This window comes from Protomyctophum bolini (assembly GCF_963924005.1).
Source record: "Protomyctophum bolini genome assembly, chromosome: 19".
NCBI classification, from domain to species: domain Eukaryota; kingdom Metazoa; phylum Chordata; class Actinopteri; order Myctophiformes; family Myctophidae; genus Protomyctophum; species Protomyctophum bolini.
Window position 1 is genome coordinate 5,640,977 of NC_137880.1, and position 10,000 is coordinate 5,650,976.

General features: G+C 42.0%; 1 protein-coding gene across 6 annotated transcripts in view; it reads right to left on the reverse strand.

The window, feature by feature from the left end:
- The window catches only part of hivep2a (HIVEP zinc finger 2a), a 113,641-nt gene that overhangs the window by 67,473 nt on the left and 36,168 nt on the right, over positions 1-10,000 (reverse strand). For all 6 annotated transcript variants that reach the window (XM_080791646.1, XM_080791647.1, XM_080791648.1 and 3 more), the window contains exon 3: positions 3,204-3,251. The gene's annotated coding sequence lies outside the window, so the exon portion shown is untranslated. The remainder of the gene's footprint in view (positions 1-3,203; positions 3,252-10,000) is intronic.

The window sequence follows — 10,000 nt, forward strand, 5'->3', positions numbered from 1 at the left end:
CACTGTATAGTATTTTAATTTGTTTATTGTTATGTCTTTTGTTGTGAAGCACTTTGGTCAACTTTGGTTGTTTTTATACGTGCTATATGAATAAAGATTGATTGATTGATTGATTGATTGACACCTCACAAGACGTTATACAGTCGTACGTGCATATACCGTATGTCGAGGGGCCGGCACGCACACACACACACACACACACACACACACACACACACACACACACACGCACGCACACGCACATGCACGCACGCACGCAGACACTTCATTGTATAGTGATGTAATAAAACAGGTAAGAAATTGATGAACTATACCGGATACAGTATATTTCTGCCAGAGAACAGTGTGTCTGTCTGTGTGTGTGTGTGTGTGTGTGTGTGTGTGTGCGTTTCGTGCGTGCGTGCGTGCGCACGCGCCCTGACTATAGAGTATAATATGTGTGGGAGGTGGCAGCTGCCACAGCCTCAGTGAGACAGGATGAGGTATGTGTGTGTGTGTGTGTGTGTGTGTGTGTGTGTGTGTGTGTGTGTGTGCGTGTGTGTGTGTGTGTGCGTGCCTGCGCGAGGGTGTGTGTGTCTGTGTGTGTGTGTGTGTGTGTGTGTGCATGCGTGCGTGCGTGGGAGGAGGAGGAAGTATCGGCTGTGCCAAGGTTAGAGTGCTGCTGGTGATGATGTGGTGGTGCTGCTATGAGAACCTGTGCTTGTATACGCAACCCCCCCCCCGAGCCCTTCGACACACAGAGAAACATATTAATAAATAGCACACCTACAAGCCTGTATGCGCTTGTAGATCTGCTAATTTTTTTTTTCAATAGCTGAAAGTATAACATGATATACTTTAACAACACCAAAAGGGGTTCCTTATAATTGCCGCCCTGAATGGGTTAATCCGCAGAACGTACCGCGTGCACACGTGCACAATCTGAACAGTAGCGCGCGCACACGCACACACACACAAACGAATGTACTTGAAGCCAAAGTACAGACAGACTGACACTCCTGGTCAAATAGTATACTCGACTATACAAATGAGTAATGCGGTATACTGTTTAGCATACTTTATAATTATGCAAAGACAGAAACCTTTTTACGCACTTTTTTTAATTATTTATTATTATTTATTTGTCTTTTCTTTTGCCACAGAACCACTATTTTGATGACATTCATTTAGCCTCTCAGACCACCAAACTACAAAGAATATATATGTCCGTCGACTTTCGCTGAAGAAAACTAAATGGAAACTAAATGAAAACTAAAGGTATATGATGACTAAAACGTCAACAGCTAAAAAACTAGACTGGAAATGCTAGGAAGGGACTAGTGGACAAGAGATCCAGTATAAGGTATTTTACTCTTGGTTGCACTACAAGCTCACAATTTTCAGTCATTACGACGGCATCAAAATACATTTTAGTCGACTAAATCAACTGTAGATTTAGTCGACTAAAATTCTAGAGAAAAAACACTAGACTAACACTAAAACATTCCATAGGAGACTAAAATGTGACTAAAACTAAATGAAAACATTTATACTTTTCCGTATAGGCCTATTAGTATACATTTTGATGCCAACAGATTTTGTACTATACTCCACTCAAGCATATTTTGAATTCTGGACTCTTAACCAATTAGCTGCTCATGGCGGAACGTTCCGTCAGAAGGAATCCAACCGGCAACTGCTTCATGGGCGTAATGTTCCATCTGATAAGCTTTATTATTAGTAATATTATTCGATCCGAGATCGGGTTGCGCAACCGCGCTGCCGTCCACCTCCCATTATACAGGATGACTAAAAAAGCTGAATAACTCTAAATCTATACGGAGCTCTCTGTGGTTACGATAAAACGCGCGATGTCCAGACGGAGGCCTTTGCTGATTATCCGGTGGTCTAGATGGAAAAACATTGGCGCTTTCTAGGAGCAAGGATGGCTTCAATTTACACATGGACGCCCCGAAACAGGATGTGGGTCCAGCATTGAAATGGCCTCGGCAGTCGTCCGAGGTTGGGCTGTGCTGTCCAGCAGGTGGCAGTATAAATGTTTTAATTGTAAACAGTAGTATTTCAATATTACAGTATTGATACTTTTGTGAAATGTTTGAGTGCTTTTTGTCCCACCACTAGCCAACATGGCCGCTGTGTGCATAATATACAGAGCCTATATAGTCTTACACTTTGATTTGATGTTCAATCCGTGATGGAGTGAAGGCGAGCGTCGTCTCTGCCTCGACGTGCGTTTTGAAAGGTCTGGTGTGAAGAAAAAAATGTTTGCATTTTCTTTCTTTCACATTCTGATATACATTTTTGGGGCATGCAGGCAGACTAGTCTGTCTGTAAGAGGCTCTGTGTGTGCAACACGCACGCACGCAAAAAAGGTAATTGTGTTAGGGAACAGCAGCTCTTCCACAGCTGTGAGGGTTTCACCAACATGTTTCCATTTACGAGAGAGAGAGAGAGACGCGAGTGCGCACGCACGCACACACACACACACACACGCGCACACACACACACACACACACACACACACAGCAAAAGACAGGAATATGAGGAAAGCGAACAGACTCGGAGGAGAGAGAGAGAGAGAGAGAGAGAGAGAGAGAGAGAGAGAGAGAGAGAGAGAGAGAGAGAGAGAGAGAGAGAGAGAGAGGGAGGAAGAGGAAGGGAAAGAGGAAAAACATGCGTTGGGTTGCAGTAAAGAGCCAGCGGAAAACATCAGCCTGTCATATTTTCCACTGGTCTGCTGCTAGCCCTGAAACTATTACTGAACTAGCCCTGAGACCGTGTGTGTGTGTGTGCGTGTGTGTGTGTGTGTCTGTGTGTCTGTGTCTGTGTCTGTGTGTGTGTGGTTCAGTACATTTTCCACAACCAGCTGGCAGAAGGCCCCAGGAGGATGGATGGATGGATAGATAGATAGATAGATAGATAGATAGATAGATAGATAGATAGATAGATAGATAGATAGATAGATAGATAGATAGATAGATAGATAGACGCACACACACACACACACACACACACACACACACACACACACACACACACACACACACACACACACACACACACACACACACACACACAATAGCCGAAGCCAGTGGAGGACTATTGGTCATAACTTCCAGTCATTCAACTGGGCTTGATTTTCCGCAAGAGGAGAGAGAGAGAGAGAGAGAGAGAGAGAGAGAGAGAGAGAGACACTGACTCACGTTTAGGGCGTATGTAGTTTCAGGAGTGTGTTCAGATATTCAGATGACCTGCGCGGAGGAAACAGAGAGGAGAAGTGTTAGCCCATTCTGACCTGAGATCAGATTCATACGAGGTTTCCACTGGACACACACTGGTCTGATGAGCCCATTCTGACCTGAGATCAGATTCTAAAAATGTCAGTCGTTCATCGATTTTTCAAAAATAGCAGACCTACAAGCTCGTAGCGCGCCACTCGGTGGCGCGCTATGAGCTTGTAGATCTGCTATTTTTCAATAGCTAAAGCATAACATGATGCTAACACCAAAATGGGTTCCTGCACAGAATGGGTTAACTCAAAAGGAACGGGTTTGTCCCCCCCAAAAAAAACCTCCAAAACAAAACAAACAAACAAACAAAACAACAGCAGAAGGCTGCGTCGTGTTAACGTTAAAACGCGTTAAAAAAGCAGGATAACGGCATTAGGACGACCTGCGCGCTGTCTGAAAGGCTATAACAGACAAGCAGTGACGGAAAGTAACTAAATATTTTTTACTTAAGCACTGTACTTTAGTACAATTTTGAGGTATTTGTACTTTACTTAATTCCCAATACTTTTACTTCTGCTCCACATATACGTCTCAGAGCCAACATTTGTACTTTTACTCCTACTCTCATTTGACTTTCGAGTCTTATTTTATTATTTATTTGAAAATAGCCGATTTCTACAAGCTCACAATGCCACGTTCTGCTGTTTTCAATAGACTTTGTGCACATTTTGGACTTGTGCGAATGGCACACTCTGCACAATGACTACTTTTACTTTGAGTAGCTATACTTTAACTACATTTTGATGCCGATACTTTTGTACTTTTACTGAGTAGAAGTGCATTGACAATGAAAATTGAAAATGTATACAAGTACAGTAAGTGAGTAAAAGTGTTACTCACGTACACATTTTCAATTTGTTTTACTTGTAACGAAGTAGTTCAAAAATTGCAATATTGGTACTTAACCCATTTTGGTGTTAGCATTATGTTATAATTTATAGCTATTGAAAAATAGCAGATCTACAAGCTCATAGCTCATAGCTTGTGTAGGTCTTGCTATTATTTGAAAAATCGTGAAAATGTGCCTTAAATCTTTGAATAATATTCTTTCAGCGTTTCAGTTTCTAACTCAAATCTTTGCCTCTGGTGAAGGTCCCGGCAGGAACAACATCAGATGGGTGTCGGCGGCATATTACACATAATACAATCTTTGGGGTCCTTGACATGACATATTGAGAACCACCGATATACAAAACATGAGGTTTTTGAGGGGGGGAAAAAATATTTTTAAATTTCGACATCAGACCTAAATGGGTTAAGTAAAAACAATTGAGTAGACTTTTTTCCACCACTGCAGACAAGGGGCGGCGGGCGGCGCACACACACACACACGCTTCCGTCTGTCAACTTCCATGTCTCTGGGTCCTGTCTCAGCCATACCGCATCTCCCCCCCGCCACCAACCCCATCACTGTCATAATATGGTCTGTCGCTCTGCAGACCCATGTCTCCACGTCAGCCACTTCCCACTCTCCATTCCCTCTCTCTCAGTCCTTGATTGTCACACACCTGTTTCCACCCCCTCGTCATGCAGCCCAACAGTGCCAACATGCCCATTCCACACCTGAGAACACTTCTGCAATCACCCCTGCTCCCTATGTGAGACTGGACTCATTCCCCCAAAACACACTGTCTGTACTGCCCCCACTGAGGTGTTGTAACGACAATTAGGCAGCCCCAGCCAAACTCCATTCAAAAAGGAGTGAAACTGTAACACGGTAAAATGTACAAATACAATTGACTGTTAAGAGTCACGTGAAATAATACAGACCTTTGCAAATAGTCCATCAAACTGCTGCAAAACTCTACAGCATGTAAGTCGTCAAAAAGCGGTTAAACAATTGGCATTTAAATAATAAAACCAAAATCATAACAATCCTGTCTAAATCCAAATACGTGTTACGCTCCTTGCATTAAATGGAAATAAACATTAAACGTACAAACAATGCTCTTTCCGTAGTCTCAAACAGCACAGCTAACCTCTCTCTTCACAGCAAACATTGTTCTGCCTGCTCTCCCTCACACACATGGAGTTTCATTGTACTGATTAGCCCTCAATGCAGCTTACACAGGTGACAATCAATCAGGTACAATCAAGCAGGCTTGGGTCACTTTAACCTATGGGTCGCTTAATAGGCACACATTAATAGCCTACTACAGAAAATAAAGCCTGCACCAACACTAGCCTGGAAGTAGCCGCAGTTTGCAACTCTAGATTTTTTTACAATGGGCTGAATCTAGAGTTGCAATACCCTCCATCCACTTCCTATTCATCTTTTTTGGTTTGTGATCTCCTGGTCTTAAATGACGTTAAACTCACCAACATTGCAGCTGCAGTCCAAGCTTGAATTATCCTCTTTCAATCTGCCGAGCTTGTTTTTCATAAAAATCCCCCGTAGAGATGTTATGAGCTACTTTCTGTCCAAAATATTCCAAGAGTGACAATATCGAGCCGCCATTTTGATTTTTGCAACGTGCCGTAAAACAAGATGCGAGGGGGAGTGCTTGTTTAATAGAATCTTACCTGCGCAGGTAAGACACCCAAAGAAGAGGCCGACGCCCTAGGGAGGGAGGGACGCTATTAAACAAGCACTCCCCCTCACGTCTTGTTTTACGGCACGTTGCAAAAATCAAAATGGCGGCTAAAAATCTAGAGTTGCAAATTGCGGCTAGCCTGGAAGGCAACACACTGTCAGTACATGCATCGTTGTTCCAGTGATCTGCCTTGGACTTTGTGCTTTGTTATTTTGGTCTCCTATAAAAGGTATCTTGGATTTCTTGTGCTTTGTATTAACTTCTGGACTTCTGTTTTTTTTTTTTTTTTTGCATTTATGCTTTGAAAGTATTGCTTTTTCGGACTTATATGCTTCTCTTGTATGCTTCTCTGCTTTAATAACTTAATAACTTTAACTCTGCAGTTGGGTTCGGTCCTTCACTGCGAAACCGTGACAATCACACAGTCACCGTGTCTGTCCGGCTGTAGTTTCCTCACAGTCACACGCTTCATGGATGAATTCACATTTAGACCTGAGGACCATTTAATACCCAAACAATGTCTTCTAAAAACCTAAAAAATAAATGGTCTTCTAAAAAACAATGTCAGTGGGTGCTCAACCTTTTTCATGTCAAGGTCAAGGACCCCCAATATTTATCTGTATTTGGCCTGAAAATAGTTGTTCCAGGGACACCCCCCCCCAACCCCCCCAAAGCAAAGATTTGAGATGAAAAAAAAAAAAAAAACGTTCGCTCTGAAAGAATATATATTCAAATATTTGCGACACATTTTCACGATTTATCAAAAAATAGCAGATCTACAAGCTCATGGCGCGGCAACGAGTGCCACGCTACGAGCTTGTATAGGTCTGCTAAAGTTATAACATAATGCTTTGAAACACCAAAAGCAGCATGCAATGGGTTTGTATAGGAAGGGAACAACGGGGCAGCTAACATGCATTATCAGATATCTAAATATTGACTAGCAACTTAAAAAAAATGGCCGGGGTGTTTACCGGACGAGGAAATTATGTTTTGGGTTTTTTTGAGGGACCCCTCCTATATATTCATACAATAGTCACCAATGTATAAAAATAAAAATAAAAATAAAAATAAAAATAAAAATAAAAATAAAAATAAAAATAAAAATAAAAATAAAAATAAAAATAAAAATAAAAATAAAAATAAAAATAAAAATAAAAATAAAAATAAAAATAAAAGTCAAAATCACTAGAAGTGAAAGACCTATAGCGCGACGTGACTGTGCTGTGCATGCATGGCATCTTATACATGGACCGCTGCAGCGTCATTCGCTGTGTGTGTGTGTGTGTGTGTGTGTGTGCGCCCGCCCACACACACAGCTATATAACACCAGCCGCGACAACAGAACAAAAAACAGCAGACAAAAGCTGCGCGAGGTTGACTCGAGGTCAGATGAAGGCTCGTTACGTGTGTTTAGAATGGCGCTTCACGCAAGCTGGTGTTATTAAGAGGCCCTCATATCATGCAGTTTTCTCTGGAGGGAGGGAGGGAGGGAGGGGAGTTCCCGTTCAGCTGTTCAGTATGTGGTGATTCCGTCGACTAAAACTATATGGCGAAAAATATGTTCGTCGGCCACCTTTTTTCACCGACGAAGACTAAATGGAAACTAAATGAAAACTAAGATATGATGACTAAAACTGAGACTATAAATATACTGAGAGTTTCACCAACAAATAAAAACTAGACTAAAATGTTAGGAAGGAACTATAGTGGACAAGAGATCCAGGCTACGTTATTTTACACTTGGTCGCATGCTGAAAATAGCAGATCTACAAAGCTCACGAAGTGTCTTGTAGATCGTGAGCTTGTAGATCGGCTATTTTCAGCAAGTGTAAAATCAGTCATTACGACGGCATCAAAGCCGCCAAAATACTTTTTAGTCCACTAAATCAACTATAGATTTAGTTGACTAAAAGTCGTATGATATTTAGTCACTCCAGGTGACTAAAATATGACTAAAACTAAATTAAGTTTTACTCCAAAGACTGACTAAACTAAAATAGAAATTTGCTGCCAAAGCAACACTGTGGTGAAAATATATTGACAATGGAATGTAATCTTTGTGTTAGGACAAAAAAATAGCGATTTGCTCAGACACATGTGACGTAAATTCTCCATTCATTGCCAATGGCATTGCCGTGCATGCTCAGCCAATCAAATCATCACGAATGTCATTCCTCGGGGCCAATCACCGTTGACGTCTTCACTTTTCTCACATTTATACTACTCAATATGTACTTTTTGCTCAGCCCAATCAAATCGTCGCTATACACGGAGCGATCAGGCAATCATCAGCCAATGTTTAGTGTTCACGCAAACCCTCAAAGCTGCAGGGCATCAACAATCAGACTCGTGTGAAGTATCACCTGGTTACAGTTGTATTGTCTCCTTCCCTTTAGTCCATCCCGGCTTCTTTCTCGTATGAAACAAGACGCATTACAAGATGTATTTTATATCAGCCTGTCCCCTTTTAAAGTACCTCTATAATGATTTCCTGTTGTTATGCTATATATATAGAAAGTGTATATTTGTACGTCTCTAAATGTTATGATGAATTGAACAAGTGTAATGCTTGTTTATGGTGTCGTACAGTTTTGTATCGAGTTGTGCTTAGAATTTACTGTAGAAGGAAGAAAGGAAGAAAGGAAGTTAGAAAGAAATAGCAGAAATGGCTCAATAATGCAGAGAGAGAAATCTCATACACAGGTTTTCTGCTGAGCTGTCTCTCTCTCTCTCTCCCCCCCTCTCTCTCTCCTCTCCCTCTCTCTCTCTCTCTCTCTCTCTCTTCTCTCTCTCTCTCTCTCTCTCTCTCTCTCTCTCTCTCTCCCCACTCTCTCTGCAGGAGCCGTTTCCACCCTGTTGCATCATGGCGTCTAGAGAGAGAGGAGTGTAACACGAAGCTCCTTCTCCTCCTCCTTCCTCCTCCTCCTTCCTCCTCCTCCTCCTCCTCCTCCTTCCTCCTTCTCCTTCCTCCTCCTCCTCTTCCTCCTCCTTCTCCTCCTCCTCCCTCCTCCCTCCTCCTCCTCCTCGCTGTAACAACATTCATCAGCCAGGGAACGCAAACCACTACAACCAACATCACCACCATCATCATCTTCATCGCCATCACGATAGAGAGAGGGAGACCCGGTTACAGTCGGCTCGGGAACCAATTAGGCACCAACTAGTAGTAATTAGTTAGTGGGGGGGGGGACGCCTCATTAAGATATCATCTTAATGAGATTACCCTATGTGCTTCCTTCCTCTTTCCCTCGTTTCCTTTTAAAGGTATATTCAGTGATTTCACTCAAAAAACCTTATAGGTTTCGTTTTTGGCTGTGGGACCTAAGCCTTCGTCCAATCAGGATAGAGAGTCAAAAACGAAACCTAAGGTTTTTTGACCCCCCAGGGGTTAACTGGGGACAGGGAGGAACTCCTTATATGGTCAGCACACTAGAGAGGATTATCACAACTAAACAAAAAAATAAGTGATATTTGAATTGAGTGAAATCACTTACTCTACCTTTAACCACTATTTGACCCTATTTGTGTCCAAAAAAAAACAAAAAAACCAATATATTTTCCTCCTGGAAAAAAAAAAGAAAAAAAAAGAATGACAAGTGTAAATATATCCGGGGTCTTGCAGGGCCAAAGGGATATTTCACGTATATATCAAACATGTTTGGGGTCATTTTCTTTGTTATACGTCTATATACGTTGAACACAATAATGGCATGATCGAGTTTCACCTTCCCTATACTTACTGTATATATACAGTATACCTCCAGCCTGTGTCCACTGTGTCACAGTCCTGTTAAAACGTCTGGCTTTCCCGAGGCTATACACACAGTCCTGTTGACTCTCCCATGTCAGTCTTCTGTTATGTGTCCGGGTATTATAGCTCAGTCGGTATATAGCGCACTTGCCTTTCGACCGAGAAGGACATGGGTATACCGATCACCATCGGGCACCGTCAAACTCCGCGTATACGAGGAGCAACGGCTTGACGTCGTGTTCGGGTATAACCGTTTAATTCAACATTTTCAAAAAAAATCTTCTAAATCCCCCCAGTTTTCTGAAATAAATATTTTTCACGGTTTTTCGAAAATAGCAGGCCTATAAAAGCTCGTTATAGCGCGCCACATATGAGCTTGTAGGATCTGCTTTCAATAGCTAAATTATAACATAATGTTTATA